This window comes from Triticum dicoccoides, chromosome 3A, assembly GCF_002162155.2.
Source record: "Triticum dicoccoides isolate Atlit2015 ecotype Zavitan chromosome 3A, WEW_v2.0, whole genome shotgun sequence".
NCBI lineage: Eukaryota > Viridiplantae > Streptophyta > Magnoliopsida > Poales > Poaceae > Triticum > Triticum dicoccoides.
In genome coordinates this window covers 205028417-205042185 of record NC_041384.1, presented here as the reverse complement: position 1 = coordinate 205042185, position 13769 = coordinate 205028417, and the positions used below count along the sequence as shown (strand labels likewise).

The following is a 13769-nucleotide window of genomic DNA, read 5'->3' as shown; positions in this document are numbered from 1 at the left end:
CCTCAAGAGCGGGCTCATACCAAGCCGGGGACGAGGAAGTCTTGACCTTGTGCGGCGCCATGGGCGATAGATGCGGAGCGAGGTCGGGGCAGATCTGTGGGTAGCGGCGGTGAAGAGCAAGAAAGGGGATCTGGAGCGAGGCGAGGAAGAAGCAAGGAAGGCAAGTTCCGCCCGCGCCAGCCTTTTGTCAGGTCAAGCAGTTGCGGAAACGGCATGGGGAAACGAAGGCGCCCACGTCCAATCAACTGACACGCGTCAACCGAGGCCGCAGGCTTTGGGGGCCCGCGGTGCTCCGAACTTGACCCTTGGCTTCGCCACGAAGCCAAGCCCGCATGCACCTTGGGCCCGGGGGCTACTGTCGGCATTCTGGGAACGGGGGTCCCCAGACTTGCTGCCTGCGGCCTGCGGCGTGGCTGAGCCAGCAGGCCATACGGCCTATCTTCACCAACAAAGCACCCAAGACCCTCGCGAGGGCCAAGCCTCGCGAGGCGGACGACGCAAGACCTCCTTTGGAGTGTCCTAGCTAGGCAGGCTCACGAGGAGCAGAGATATCAAGGCGAGGCGAACCTCACAAGGCTCTCGTGACGTGAGCCGTGACGATCGACACCAGGCGGGCGCCAGCGCGCACAGCGTCCTTATTTCCTCTTTGGTGCAAAGAGGGAAAGCGCAGCCACGGAGTACCAAGGCTTCAGGCAAAGGTTGTCATTTCGGTGCAACAAGACCTCGGTGCAACAAGACCAAGACCATGGACTGCAAGACGGAGGTCACCGTGGAGCCTAGAGCAGCGTCGCCACCAGAACTTTGTGCAGGCGAAGACTACTTTTGTCAGGATAGCTTGTACTAGTTGTCCCCCTTCAAATTAGCCCGCCATTGTTGGCTCCCTTCCCGCTCGATATTTGGAAAGAGGATCAGGGCCTCTATAAATAGGACTAGCCACCATAGTAGGGGCACAGACTCATCAGGCCCAGACACACACAAGTTCATAAGCACAAGAACACCTCAACCTCAGGAGGCTGTTCTCCCCATGTATTGTTCATCGTCAGCCCAAGAGGCAATCCACCATCACCACACTAGAGTAGGGTATTACACCACAACGGTGGTCCGAACCAGTATAAACCCTGTGTCCTTCTGTGTTGTGAGTTGGTAGAGTTCGTCCGCAAGATTCTAGCGAGCGAGATCGTAGATCGGTTGGAGGGAAAAACTTTGCGCGCACCCCAGTGTTCGAACCTTAAGGGTTTGCCGGGACCCCATACTCCGACAGTGTTAGCCTCCCTCATCTTAAGCTTTCTTATGGTGGCTCACTGCTTCCAGTATTTCTTCTGATTTTTCAGTGTGATTGCCAGGTGACTCTTGATAATTGTTGAGTATGTATTGTGTATTGCGCGTGTATTGGATTTGTGGTCCACCTGCTAGTCTTGTATAATTGAGGTAGAGGTCTTCCCTTGTAATATATATGCGTGCACCAGCACCCCGATCAATACATTGTATTGCAAATTGTCTATCCACATAGTATCAGTTTTCTAGGTTTTATCTCTCGCTTCCGCCGCCGCCGCGCGTCTCCCCCGCGTCGCCGCCGCCGCCCGCGCGCCCTACCGCGCCGGCCGCCCCGTCCGATCCCATCGCCTAGCCGCCCACCAAGCCGCTCCTCTCGCCCAGTCGCTCGTCGTGCTGCTCCTCTCGCCTGCTAGCATCCCTTGCCCCGCCAGCATCCCTTGCCCGGCGCGTCTCCTCCGCGTCGCCGCCGCCGCCCACGCGCCCTACCGCGCCGGCCGCCCTGTCCGATCCCATCGCCTAGCCGCCCACCAAGCCGCTCCTCTCGCCCAGTCCCTCGTCATGCTGCTCCTCTCGCCTGCTAGCATCCCTTGCCCTGCCAGCATCCCTTGCCCCGCCAGCATCGACCGCCCCGCGTGTGTTGTTTCGGCCGAAAGGATCGATCAAAGAAGTGGCTGCTGGGTGTTGACTAGTACGTAGAAGCTAGCTTCCCGTAAGGATCCATCAGCCTGTGTGCCTGCTTGTGTACGTCCTTGTTGTCGTATTCCATTGCAATCGTCGCCTGCTATCCGATCCGACCCGCCGCTCCACGCCAAGCCGCTACACGCACGCCGCCCGCGTCTCGTAGCGCTGCAGCTGCACGCCCGCGTTGCCGTTCGCCGCGTTGACCGCCTAGTCAGCCCGCGCCGCGCTTCGCTAGCTGCCGCCCCTGCTTTTCCACACGCGTCGCCGCTTCTTCAGCTGCCGCGCCTTTCTCTAACCCTAGCCACTGCCGCCGCGCAGTGTTTCCTCGCGCGCACCGCCGCCGCTCCCCATCACCGCCGCGCAGCGCCTTCCCGCGCGCGTTGTCGCCGCCGCTCCCAACCGCCATCGCCGCCGCCGCGCCGCGCCTCCCCGCGTGCGCCGCCGCCGCCGTTTATGGACTCTCCGAGCTACTTCACCATCTGCGGTGGAACCGCTCCACCGACCGCGCTGATCCAGTTGCGTCCTCCCGCACCCGTCGGGTATTACCCGTTGTCGCCACCAGCGCCTCCCCCGCAACACCCGCAATGGGGAGGGGGCCGACGCAACCGGTGTGGCGGCGGTCGCCGCCGTTGCAGCCGCAGCAGGCCCAGGACACTGGGGGGGCACCGCACTATCAGCAGGCTCTCCCCGCTAGCCACCAGGCGTTCATCGGCGCGCCCTTTCAACCGACTGGCGCCGGCTACGGCGCCCTCCTTGTGTCGCCGCCCCTCGGTGGTTATGGCCCGACCGTCATGACGCCGCTCTATGGGGGCCTTCTGTCACTGCCGGTACCTGTGCCATGGGACGACACCCTCCTCGCCGCCCAGCACTCCGCGCCGTCGCCGAGTAGCTCTGTCGATGGAGATGACTGGTACATGGACTCAGGTGCTACTGCGCACATGGCAGCTCATCCCGGTAACCTAACCTCCTCCACTCCTGTTCACACACCCACTCGTATCACCATCGGCAACGGCTCCTCCTTACCTATTACTCATATCGGTAGCACTAGCTTTCCCTCCACTTCCACACCCATCACTATGTCTAATGTTCTTGTTTCACCTGATCTAGTCACGAACCTAGTTTCCGTTCGTCGTCTTACTCGTGAGAACCCACTTACTGTTGAATTTGACGGTGTTGGCTTTTCTGTGAAAGACGCACGTACCCGGATGGTCCTTCACCGATGTGAAAGTCCCGATGAGCTCTACCCCATGCACGCCGGCGCCTCCACATCCACATTCGTCGCCCTTGCCGCCAGTGTTGACCTTTGGCACGCTCGCTTGGGTCACCCCAACCACACTGTCTTACGTCAAATTCTTAGGAGTTTCTCTTTCTCATGTGATAAGCTCGACGAGCACTCTTGTGAGGCTTGTCGCTTAGGCAAGCACGTTCGTCTTCCCTTTAGTGCGTCTTCTTCGGTTTCCACTTTTCCGTTTCAATTACTTCATAGTGATGTTTGGACATCTCCCGTTGCGAGTAACACGGGCTATCTATACTACTTGGTGATTTTAGATGATTATTCTCATTATGTGTGGACTTTTCCTCTTCGTCGTAAATCTGATGCTTTAGCCACACTCACCGCCTTTTATTCCTATTTCACCACCCAGTTCGGTCGCCCCATACTCGCACTCCAAACTGACAACGGAAAAGAGTTTGACAACGTCGCTTTTCGCACACTTCTTGCCTCTCACGACACCACCTTCCGTCTGACTTGCCCCTATACTTCCCAGCAAAATGGGCGCGCCGAGCGCATTCTCCGCACTCGTAATGATCGCATTCGCATGTTACTCTTTCACTCTAACGTGCTCGCTCGGTTTTGGCCCGATGCCCTCGCTACCGCCACTCTCTTAGTTAACATTCGCCCGTGTCGCCCCCGGTGGAACTACACCCCTCACCACCTTCTCTTCGGCACACCACCATCCTATGATGGTCTCCCCATCTTCGGGTGTCTCTATTATCCTAGCACCGCGTCCACCACGCCACACAAACTCGCACCACGATCTGTCCCATGAATATTCCTAGGCTACCCTCCTAACACCAAAGGTTACCGGTGCTATGATCCTGTCACTCATCGTGTGTACACCTCGAGGCATGTGTACTTTGTCGAGACGGTGTTTCCTTTTTCTCAGGTTCCTCCAGCTTCGGCCCCTTCGGCGCTGGCCCATGCGCCCCCTTCATGGAGCGATGCGCGACAGCAGCCCCCGGCGCCCCCCCCCCCGGCACGGCGCCCTCTGCCGCCACCACCTGGCTTCGTGACTTCCTCCCCCGAGGTCGAGTCCGAGCGGGCCCCCGGGTCCCCGTCTCCCTCATACGAGGTTGAGCCCGGCACCCCGCCCGCCCACCTTGCGACGGGCTCGATGTCACCCTCGCCCTTCGCCTCTTCCGCCGACGGCTCGGCCGCTGCTACTGCCGCCGCGGCCCCTGCCGCCACCGCCGCCGCACCGGGTGCCCCCGCCGCCGCGGCACCCGCCGGCCCTACTGCCTCGCCACTTGGCGTGACTACCCGTGCCCGAGCAGGAGTGCTTCGGCCCAGCACGCGCTACTCCGCTAACGAGTATGTGTGCGTCGCCTCGATGTCGACGCCATCACCCGTCCCCACCTCCGCTCGCGCTGCCCTTCGGGATCCCCACTGGCTAGCTGCGATGTAGGAGGAGTTTGACGCCTTACAGCGCAACCGCACGTGGCAGCTTATTCCCCAACCCCCTCGTGCCAACATCATCTCTGGCAAGTGGGTGTTTCGCCACAAGACTCGCCCGAACGGTTCTCTCGAGCGCTACAAGGCTCGGTGGGTGGTTCGTGGTTTTCGGCAGCGCGCGGGCGTGGACTTCACCGACACCTTCGCTCCAGTTGTGAAACCGGGCACGATTCGCGCCGTGCTTCAGCTGGCGGTCTCGAGCGCCTGGCCTGTGCACCAGTTGGATGTCTCCAACGCCTTCTTGCACGGCCATCTCGCTGAGTAGGTGTTCTGTGAGCAGCCCACTGGTTTCGTCGATGCCGAGCACCCCGACTTCGTGTGCTTGCTCTCCCGTTCTCTTTACGGGTTGAAGCAGGCGCCTCGGGCTTGGTACCAGCGTATCGCAGCCTTCCTGCAGTCTCTCGGATTTCGGTCCACTCGCTCTGATGCTTCACTCTTCGTGTATCATCAGGGAGTTGACACTGCATATCTGCTGCTCTATGTCGACGACATCATCCTCACGGCGTCCGCCCCCGACCTCCTTCAGCGGCTGACTGCTCGTCTTCGTGATGAGTTCGCCCTCAAGGACTTGGGGTTTGTGGCCCACCTCCTAGTCTTGTATAGTTGAGGTAGAGGTCTTCCCTTGTAATATATATGCGTGCACCAGCACCCCGATCAATACATTGTATTGCAAATTGTCTATCCACAATAATCTCTCTGCCATTAGCTTCCTCAACAGATAGAGTTCTGAATTCCTCAAGTTGATCGTAGCATAAGATTAGGAAGTTTGAGTTATCAATAATCTTCTTCAAGTCTGAAATCTCCTTTGACCTAAATATCCCGTGTCACAACTATCGTATGTTGACGGTTGAAGGCGACCATTCGATCTTTCCCTGCACACCTTTTTTCCATTGACATTCATAGGAAGAAAAAGGAGAATAAGATTTGGATAGATACTGTTATGTTAAAAAAAACAAAGAGGACCATTTGGACATAAACGATGCATCTGCTGCAACTCTGCTCGATAAGGGGGAGCGACTACAATAGAAGAATGGCTTGTGATGCAAAAATAGAAAAACGAATATGGGCCGTCGGATCCATTGTGGATGGTACAGATTCAAGTGGGGGATCCTAGGCCACTTAATGTGTATTTTATGAAAACCCCCCTGCTACTAGTTAGATGTAAAAAATACTTTTGCAGTAACTACCTTCACTTTTTTCACGTCCAAACGTTTTGTTCTTAGTAAATACTGTAGTACCTATGCCATATCTTCACAACGCTCATTCCTGCTCCTTCCCTTCATATGTAAACTAATTATGCAAGAAACTTGAACATGACCATCACACACTAATATGTGAGTACGTGTAAGCTGGACCATACCAGGCACAAGAAATAGCATAAATGTTAAAATGAACCATTCCAGAAACAAATACTTGAGTGCATGTCAAACTGGACTATCAGCGCCGCATTTTTTAGTACATGTCAAACTGTAACATCCCAGGCATAACACAAAAGACACTCATATCACAGGATCAAGTATTGCTAGCGAAAACTGCATCAACTTTGGTACATGACGGGCAAGGGTAAGTCTGAAGGACTATAATAATCATCGCTCAACAAGCATTGCCATTAAGAACTGCATGAACGGTGCTATCTTGACGGCACACAACAGTTGCCTCCAGATACAGTGCTTCTTGTTCGTCGAGCTTGTTGTCCTGGGAGAGTTCAGACGTAGCAAATATGATTCAGTTAGCGCAAGTCCATGTATGTGCCATACATTCATACTTAAAAAATTAATCATGAGCTGTTCAAATAAATATACATAAACAACCACCATCTACTGTGTGCTGCACACACTACAAGGAAGGATAAATAGAGAAGATATGACATTAATCGCAAAAGGCAACCTAAAGTATGTTTCTATGTTGGAAATGGCAGACAAGCCAACTATTTTGTGGATAATCCTAACTTAGCAATAATGAACAAATTATACAAATATTATTTATCTTGTACAGGAAAATAACTCTAGTGCATTCTAGAGATTCGTAACAACCGGCGGAATTAAGCAATACAATTATTTACATAATTGTCCTAATAGAAATCCATCCTTTATAAAACTTGCCATTTTCAAATAGCTTATCGTATGTACAAATAAGAAAAGAGCATATCTTATGATAAAATCATGTGTTGAACCCTCAAAGCTGCTGGACATTTTAATCACTCAAAAACTGGTCATGAGTTCGACAGAAACAATATTAGCAGAGCCACTCCCTAATACAAACAAGTGAACCATGTACCAAGTATAATAATAAACACGTAACATGTCTATTCTTGACATTGTGAAGCATAAACAAGTCTATACGCTGCAAAATAGTCATTTCTACACTTACCATAACATCATCACTATAGTACTTTTTTTTACTGAAAAGAGCTCAATAGTGTTTGTTTGGGTACTCCACTAGGTCGTGTTATATGAGAAATATCTTGCAACATTATTTGCAAACACACTTGGCTTGGAAAAAAAATTGATCGGGTAACCACACAGAATGAATGCTTGAACAGCAAATTACAGGTTTCAACGACTATCTAAAAGCATAAGTAGCAACGGCAAACAAGAAAGGGATTTTTATGACTATCATGCGGATGCAAATTAGTGATGGCATGCACTATATTATAAATTGTTATAACAAGGAAACTACAACACCGTGGGAAATATAAGTGAACAAGATGAGAGAGAGGCCCATGTCATGGAAGAAGAATTAATCCTAAATCACGAACATGCATACTTGCTTTAGTGATAGCAGAGACTTCAATCAAATTGCAAGATCTCTCGCCGGTGGCAGTGCGTGCGCCTGCCGCCTCCATGGCCAGTCGCCACAAGGTCGTCTAGATGCATTCGCGGCCGAGCGATGGATCCTAGACCAAGCAATGTGCCGATGGACAAGATTCCTGCAGCCTGTGGTCTACGAGTGTCTCTGCTCTACGACTACGAAATGAAATAGCTGTCTTTATAAAAGTCTCTTCTGCTGTGTTGGTTGTAACTAGCTATCTTCTGGATGCCGGTGTGTGAGTGCAAGCTCAAGAACTGAGCTATTAGTGTAAATTTGATCTATACCATTAAATATATATACAATAACTTTGCAAAAACCTTGATGTCAAATACTAACTGGTGAACTTCACAACTGATGTGATCTTGAGCAGAATAGAGTTTTGTTGTGGATAAAACCACTTCACTCTTTCAGGTTTTCACCCACCTTGAACATAATAAGTAACTCCGAAATGGGTGACTGGTTATTTAAAAAACGAACAAAAAAACTATGCATATAAGACCGAACGTGTCAACTAAATTCCCCAGAGCTCAGATACACATCTGAACGAGCTCCGGTTGGTGCTAAAAATCCACACTCCAGCAAAAGCCAAGGCCGACAGATGCTATACAATGTAATTCTTTTTTGTAACCAATACAATGCCAAATTGGACTGTGCTACATCATTCACCAGGTTACTGGACCTGATTGGCCAAAGTTACCAAAATGCATCATTCACATGTAAGCAAGTATGACATGAACAAGTACAAGAAAATAATGTAGAGATACAGCATAAATCAACTAGCTAATAAAATTGAGATGGAACCGTGAAGGACAAATGTACTAGCTAATACTCCCATCTCAATTTGTTTGTTTACCAGAAGAATTAATCACCGTGGTGACGCCTTGTATGTTTGCACCACGTCACACAGGCCGGTTGGGAAGGAGACGAGGAGCCCACCTCCGGCTTGCAGCCGATGAGGTGGAGGAGGATGCGAGATGATCCTAGGTACTGAGATTGACAGGAAACGACTAACCAGCCGCTGCCGGAGCCTGAGATCGGGAGGCAACGATGAGCATACTGCGACGCGGATCTTAATACTCCACGAGATCAGATCTGCTCGGCCTCAAACAGAGCCGCTGGCGACACAACTGGCAAGAGCCATCGGAAAGGTGGAACATCACCTCCGCCCCGCGTACTTGGCTAACTTGGTTGAGGGATCTGGCCGCCGCCACCGCGCTTGGGGGTCAGGGAAAGGGGTTAGGTCGCTGCAACTGCGTACGGGCTGGGTTTCAACGACGAGGACATATGGAACAAATTACTTACAGCGGGGGAGCTTTTTGCAAATTGTGCGCGCAGATCGCTTCCTCAGAATCTGGGCCATGAATCTCCAATCCGATGGCCCAGATGCGTTTTTTCTATTTTTGCATCACAAGCTGTTCTTCTATTCTAGTCGCTCCCTCGATAAGGGAGTATTTAACCAAAAACTACCACAATTCGCGGAAACGTGACAGAAAACTACCACTTTACAATTTTGTCCCGAAAACTACCACTTTTTTATTAATCCGTGGCAAAAAACTACCAAGTGTGAAAACTGCTCGCTTTGCCTGGGTTAAACGCGAATCTGACCGCCCGACCCCACACATAAACAGGCTAAAAATGCAATCGGGTCCCTAGTTTTTCTTCAAAAAAGCAATCGGGTCCTCCGCCTCCTTCTCCTCCTCGTCGCCGGCCTCCTCCTTCCCCAGCGGCGGAGCTCAAACGGCGGCGGAGCTCGGCTGTGCACAGGCGTGAGGTTGCGGCTGGCTAGCGAGCAAACTAAGTGGTACTACGGTTTTCTGGGAATGCTAGGAGCACACGGATGCAACGGGTTTGAGAGAGCAACTCTGGAGCATGGAGCTCGTCGGCCATGGCGGCGGCCGAAGCTCGGAGCTCGTGGAACGATGACTATGGAACCAACGCGTCGGCTAGAGCAGAGGGAAAAGAGGGGAAAGCTCACAACACATCGTATGGCGTCGGCTTCGAGGTCGGGGACGACGGGGAGGCCCTGTAGACGACGAATCGACGGTTTTGGTCTTCGGGTGCCGGCGAGGAAGACGACTTCATTCGGCTGGTGCAGTGCAGCCGCGGTCGAGTTCTTCCGTGGAGATGACCAGCGCGAGGTGGCGGAGCTTCTGGACATGACGGATGGACGGGAGATGGCCGGTGGCATCATCCGCGCAAGGAGGAGAGCTATGGCGCGGCCGCATAGGGCGGCAGCATGGGCCTCCCCGCGGCGCGAAATGCAGGCGCGACGAGCCACCGGGCGGCGGCCTGGGCATCCTCGCGGCACGTCCTGGCCGGCTCTACTCCGGCGGCGCGGCCGCTGACGGCCTGGTGCCGGACGCCGCCGAGCAGGCGCGCCTCGACGAGGAGCTGCAGGAGCGCGAGTCAGCGCGAGTCCCGCCTGCAGAACGAGTTGCGTCGCCCGCCTCCCGCTCCTCCGTGCAGGTCCAGCCGGCGCAGCTCGTCAGCGACTCTGTTGGCGATGGCAAGCGAGAGCAACGGCAAGCAGCGGCGGTGGCGGAAGCAAGCAGCAGCTGCGGACGGCAAGCGAGAGCGATGGCGAGCAGCAGCAGCAAGCTGCGGACGGCTGGGGAAGGAGGAGGTCGGCGACGAGGAGAAGGAGGCCGAGGACCCGATTGCTTTTTTAAGAAAAATTAGGGACCCGATTGCATTTTTAGCCCGTTTATGTGTGGGGTCGGGCAGTCAGATTGACGTTTAACCCAGGCAAAGCGAGTAGTTTTCACACTTGGTAGTTTTTTGCCACGGATTAATAAAAAAGTGGTAGTTTTCGGGACAAAATCGTAAAGTGGTAGTTTTCTGTCACGTTTCCGCGAATTGTGGTAGTTTTTGGTTAAATACTCTCGATAAGGTCAGCAGCTAGTCGACAGCGACACATAGATAGCAGCTATAGCTCTCAGTCGCAGGTTCGAACAGTCGATTAAATTAAGCAGCTCGATTATTATTGTCTAACTAAAGTGAACGGAAGGGCGGCTCCAGTGACGATCGATCGAACAAACTAAGCAGAATAGTTCTGGACAGAAGATGATGTTACGTGCTAGCAGCAGCAGGAGCTTTCGTCGAACAATCGATCGTAGGTGACGGCAGCGTAGCACGACTTGCAGCGCGTGTGTTCCCAGCTACCGCGCGCGCGTACGTCACACGACACGAAACGGACGAACGAATAATTTCTGACGCGCTCCGGCGGCCATGCCTCTTGTTCGCCCTGCCGACCGATGGCACGTCCTGCATCGGTCGATTGCGACGTAGTACGTGCGTGTACCAGCCATTCGCATATGCATTGCATTCAACTAGTTTGATCCGTGCCGGCCAGCCGGCCGGTGTAACCACTAGCTCCGATTCCGTCCGTCGCCACTATTTTCAATTCATTCATCGCGCATACGCGCCCACGCGCATCCATGGATCCGGCCACCGGAATTACTCCCAAGGCCGGGGACGATGATGCCTCCACGTATATGGCGTGCCTCACACATCATTGCCTTTGTTAGCTACGGCAGTGTAGGGGCGTTGCATTTACGGTACGCACATGCGTAGGAAATGCAGGTCCTGAATTTATACGTACAGACAAAACCAGAGTGATGGAAAACTGTAATCTTCTTTGCAGGCAGTACGTATAAACATGTGCGTGTGTTGCAATGGAAGAGAAAAAACATATGCTCCCAGCACAATAAGCATGATTTAAGACCCCTCAACAGATCCATGTTATCTATTTTAACATAATGTCTCATCTGTGTTGTCGCTTTTTCTCCTCCATAATCACAATATCCACTTGGTCGTAATGTGCCTGAACATGGTTAATCTTCATGGTGATGATCTCGGCCACCGCCTAAACCCTAAAGCCATGGACAAATGCCACTAAACCACGTCATTGCAAATGAATGTGTAATAGCATTAGAACTAATGTCGTCAAGCTGGACATGATGGCCGCCCTTCCCAAGCTCACCTAGCCCATACATCATCCCTAGTAAGCCTACTCACTTTAAAAATTTATATATATATATATATATATATATATATCAAAATGCATCAATATTGTTTTTTAAATACGTAAATACTTTTTAAATCACATGGACTTTTTAAAGAGCATAAATATTTTTTTAATTACGAAACAATTAAGCATGTGAACACGTTTTACAATTACATGAACCTTTTTTTTTCAGAAAAGGATGAACTTATATGAAAATGTTTTTAATAAGTAAACAATTTTTTAAAACAACACAAACATTCTAAAATGCATGAATGATTTGAAAAAAATACATAACATTTCGAAAGGTCGAAGTACTGAACACGTAAACATAACATTTCGAAAGGTCGAAGCACTGGACACCTACCGGGCTGACGGTTGGATCCCATGTGGAATCAGAGAGCCGGGCTAAGCGTGAAGCCTAGATCGCAGACAGACTGCCCTCGGACTTTAAAATGTTTGGAGAAGGAGGAGGAGGCGGAGGTGGAGGTGGAGGTGGAACAGAAGGTGGCCATGAAGGAGGAGGAGGACGCGGATGTGGAGGTGGAGGTGGACACGGCCATGGAGGACGTGCAATCGAAGTAGGAGCACGACGACGCGGGTGAGGCGGACCTGGTACTTCCCGCTCCGGGCTTCGGCATGCCCAAGGTGCTGGCGGAGTACGAGCTGACCTAGGCGGAGGAGGCGGCCATCCTCGGCTCCATCGAGTCAGAGGCGGGGGTGGAGGTGAACCGCCACATCCTCGGCCACCGTTGCATGGAGATTGACGAAATATTCGCCTATCTTGAGGTGGAGGAGGAGTTGCGTCAACCGGTCATCTACCCGGAGCCCGGCACAGAGATCGTGGACATATCCAACGAAAACGAGTAGTGTAGGCTAGCTTAGGTGATCTATGTAGCGCATACATTTTTTTTTGCATATTTTGTACTATGAATTTAAGGTGTCAAACATGAAGTGTCCGCATGCAAAGAAGAAGTAATGAGGACTACCCGATCACTGTCCGTAAACGCGTCTAGGCATGTCCGCGGACGTTTGAGGGTCTAGATAAGACCTTCTTTGGTTTAGAGAAATTTCATAGGAATTTTAGAGGATAGGATTTTTTTCCTTTAGAGCCCTTTGGTTCATAGGAATGGATTCCTATTCCTACATAGGATTGGTTCCTATCCTCCACATTTCATAGGAAAATAAAAAAAACCTAGACTCAATGAAAAAATTCCTTTGATGTCAACTAAATGACATCTTGTTTCCTATTCCTACTCATAGGATTTGAGATACATGTCATCTCATTTCCTATAAGATTCATATTCCTATGATAATCCTATCATATGAACCAAAAGAGGCCTTGGTGTTTGCGAGTGTAGATGCTCGCAGCTAGACCTGCTCTAACTTTGGGCCAAGCGAGAACCTTGGTTTGCACTTAAAGTTGAAAAAGGACCTGCATTGAATTCGCCACATGGTTAATCAGTTAAGCTAACGGCCTCTCGCTGTTGACCTGGAACACACACATACTGTCTAGTGCTAGTCTAGTGGCTTAGATATAGGACCATTTCGTTTTTGTTTTGCGGGGACAGGACCATTTAGTAGCTAGGAGCACTAAACGAAGCTGTCACGCAGGTACGCGTACGTCCATAGAGTATGTTGCTACTCCATGTCCATGAAAGGAGTAGCACTGAAGCTAGGCATCGAAAGCGCTCTCTAGCTTGTCCATCTGACACCCCCATCACGTTTATTATTGATGTGCCCAAGTTGTACGACGGTGCGCTGTTCATATCTACGACGTCGTACTGCTAGCCATTGATGCGCACGAGTAAATACAGCCGAACACTCCAAATGACACTGAGAAAGTAAGCTAGCTAGTGACGGTTTGCAGCACGGAAAAGCAGGTGCAAGTAAATCGCCCGTGTCGCACGCGGTTAGCCTCCCAAAGATGTAGCAACTTGTCGTGGCATGTGAGCAGCATAGAGATGGGAGAATTACTCCAATTCTTCTTTTTCAGTTTCTTTCTCCCGGGCACCTGGTCCAACACCCAGGCCAAGATGTATCGGCTCGTCTCGTGATCCAATGTGCACGCACCGCGACGAATCGAACCATCCAATCCATGCCGAGTTACCGGGATGCTCCAAAACGATGGATTCGGTGACGTGCTTGGGCCGATCATACGGCGGCAATCTTGATCTCGATCCGGACCAACCAACGATCGCTGTTACGCCACAGTGCCACACCGACGCGACGCGACGCGCCATCTCTCCCTCGTCTCCCATTCTTTCT

At 51.7% G+C, this 13769-nt stretch overlaps 1 long non-coding RNA gene across 1 annotated transcript; it reads right to left on the bottom strand.

The window, feature by feature from the left end:
• Positions 1–6060: 6060 nt before the first annotated feature.
• On the bottom strand, positions 6061–8769 carry LOC119267868. The gene is made up of 2 exons (XR_005132721.1): positions 8352–8769; positions 6061–6382 (listed from the first exon to the last, which is right to left on the bottom strand). It is a non-coding gene; the product is annotated as an uncharacterized LOC119267868 (long non-coding RNA).
• Positions 8770–13769: the final 5000 nt, after the last annotated feature.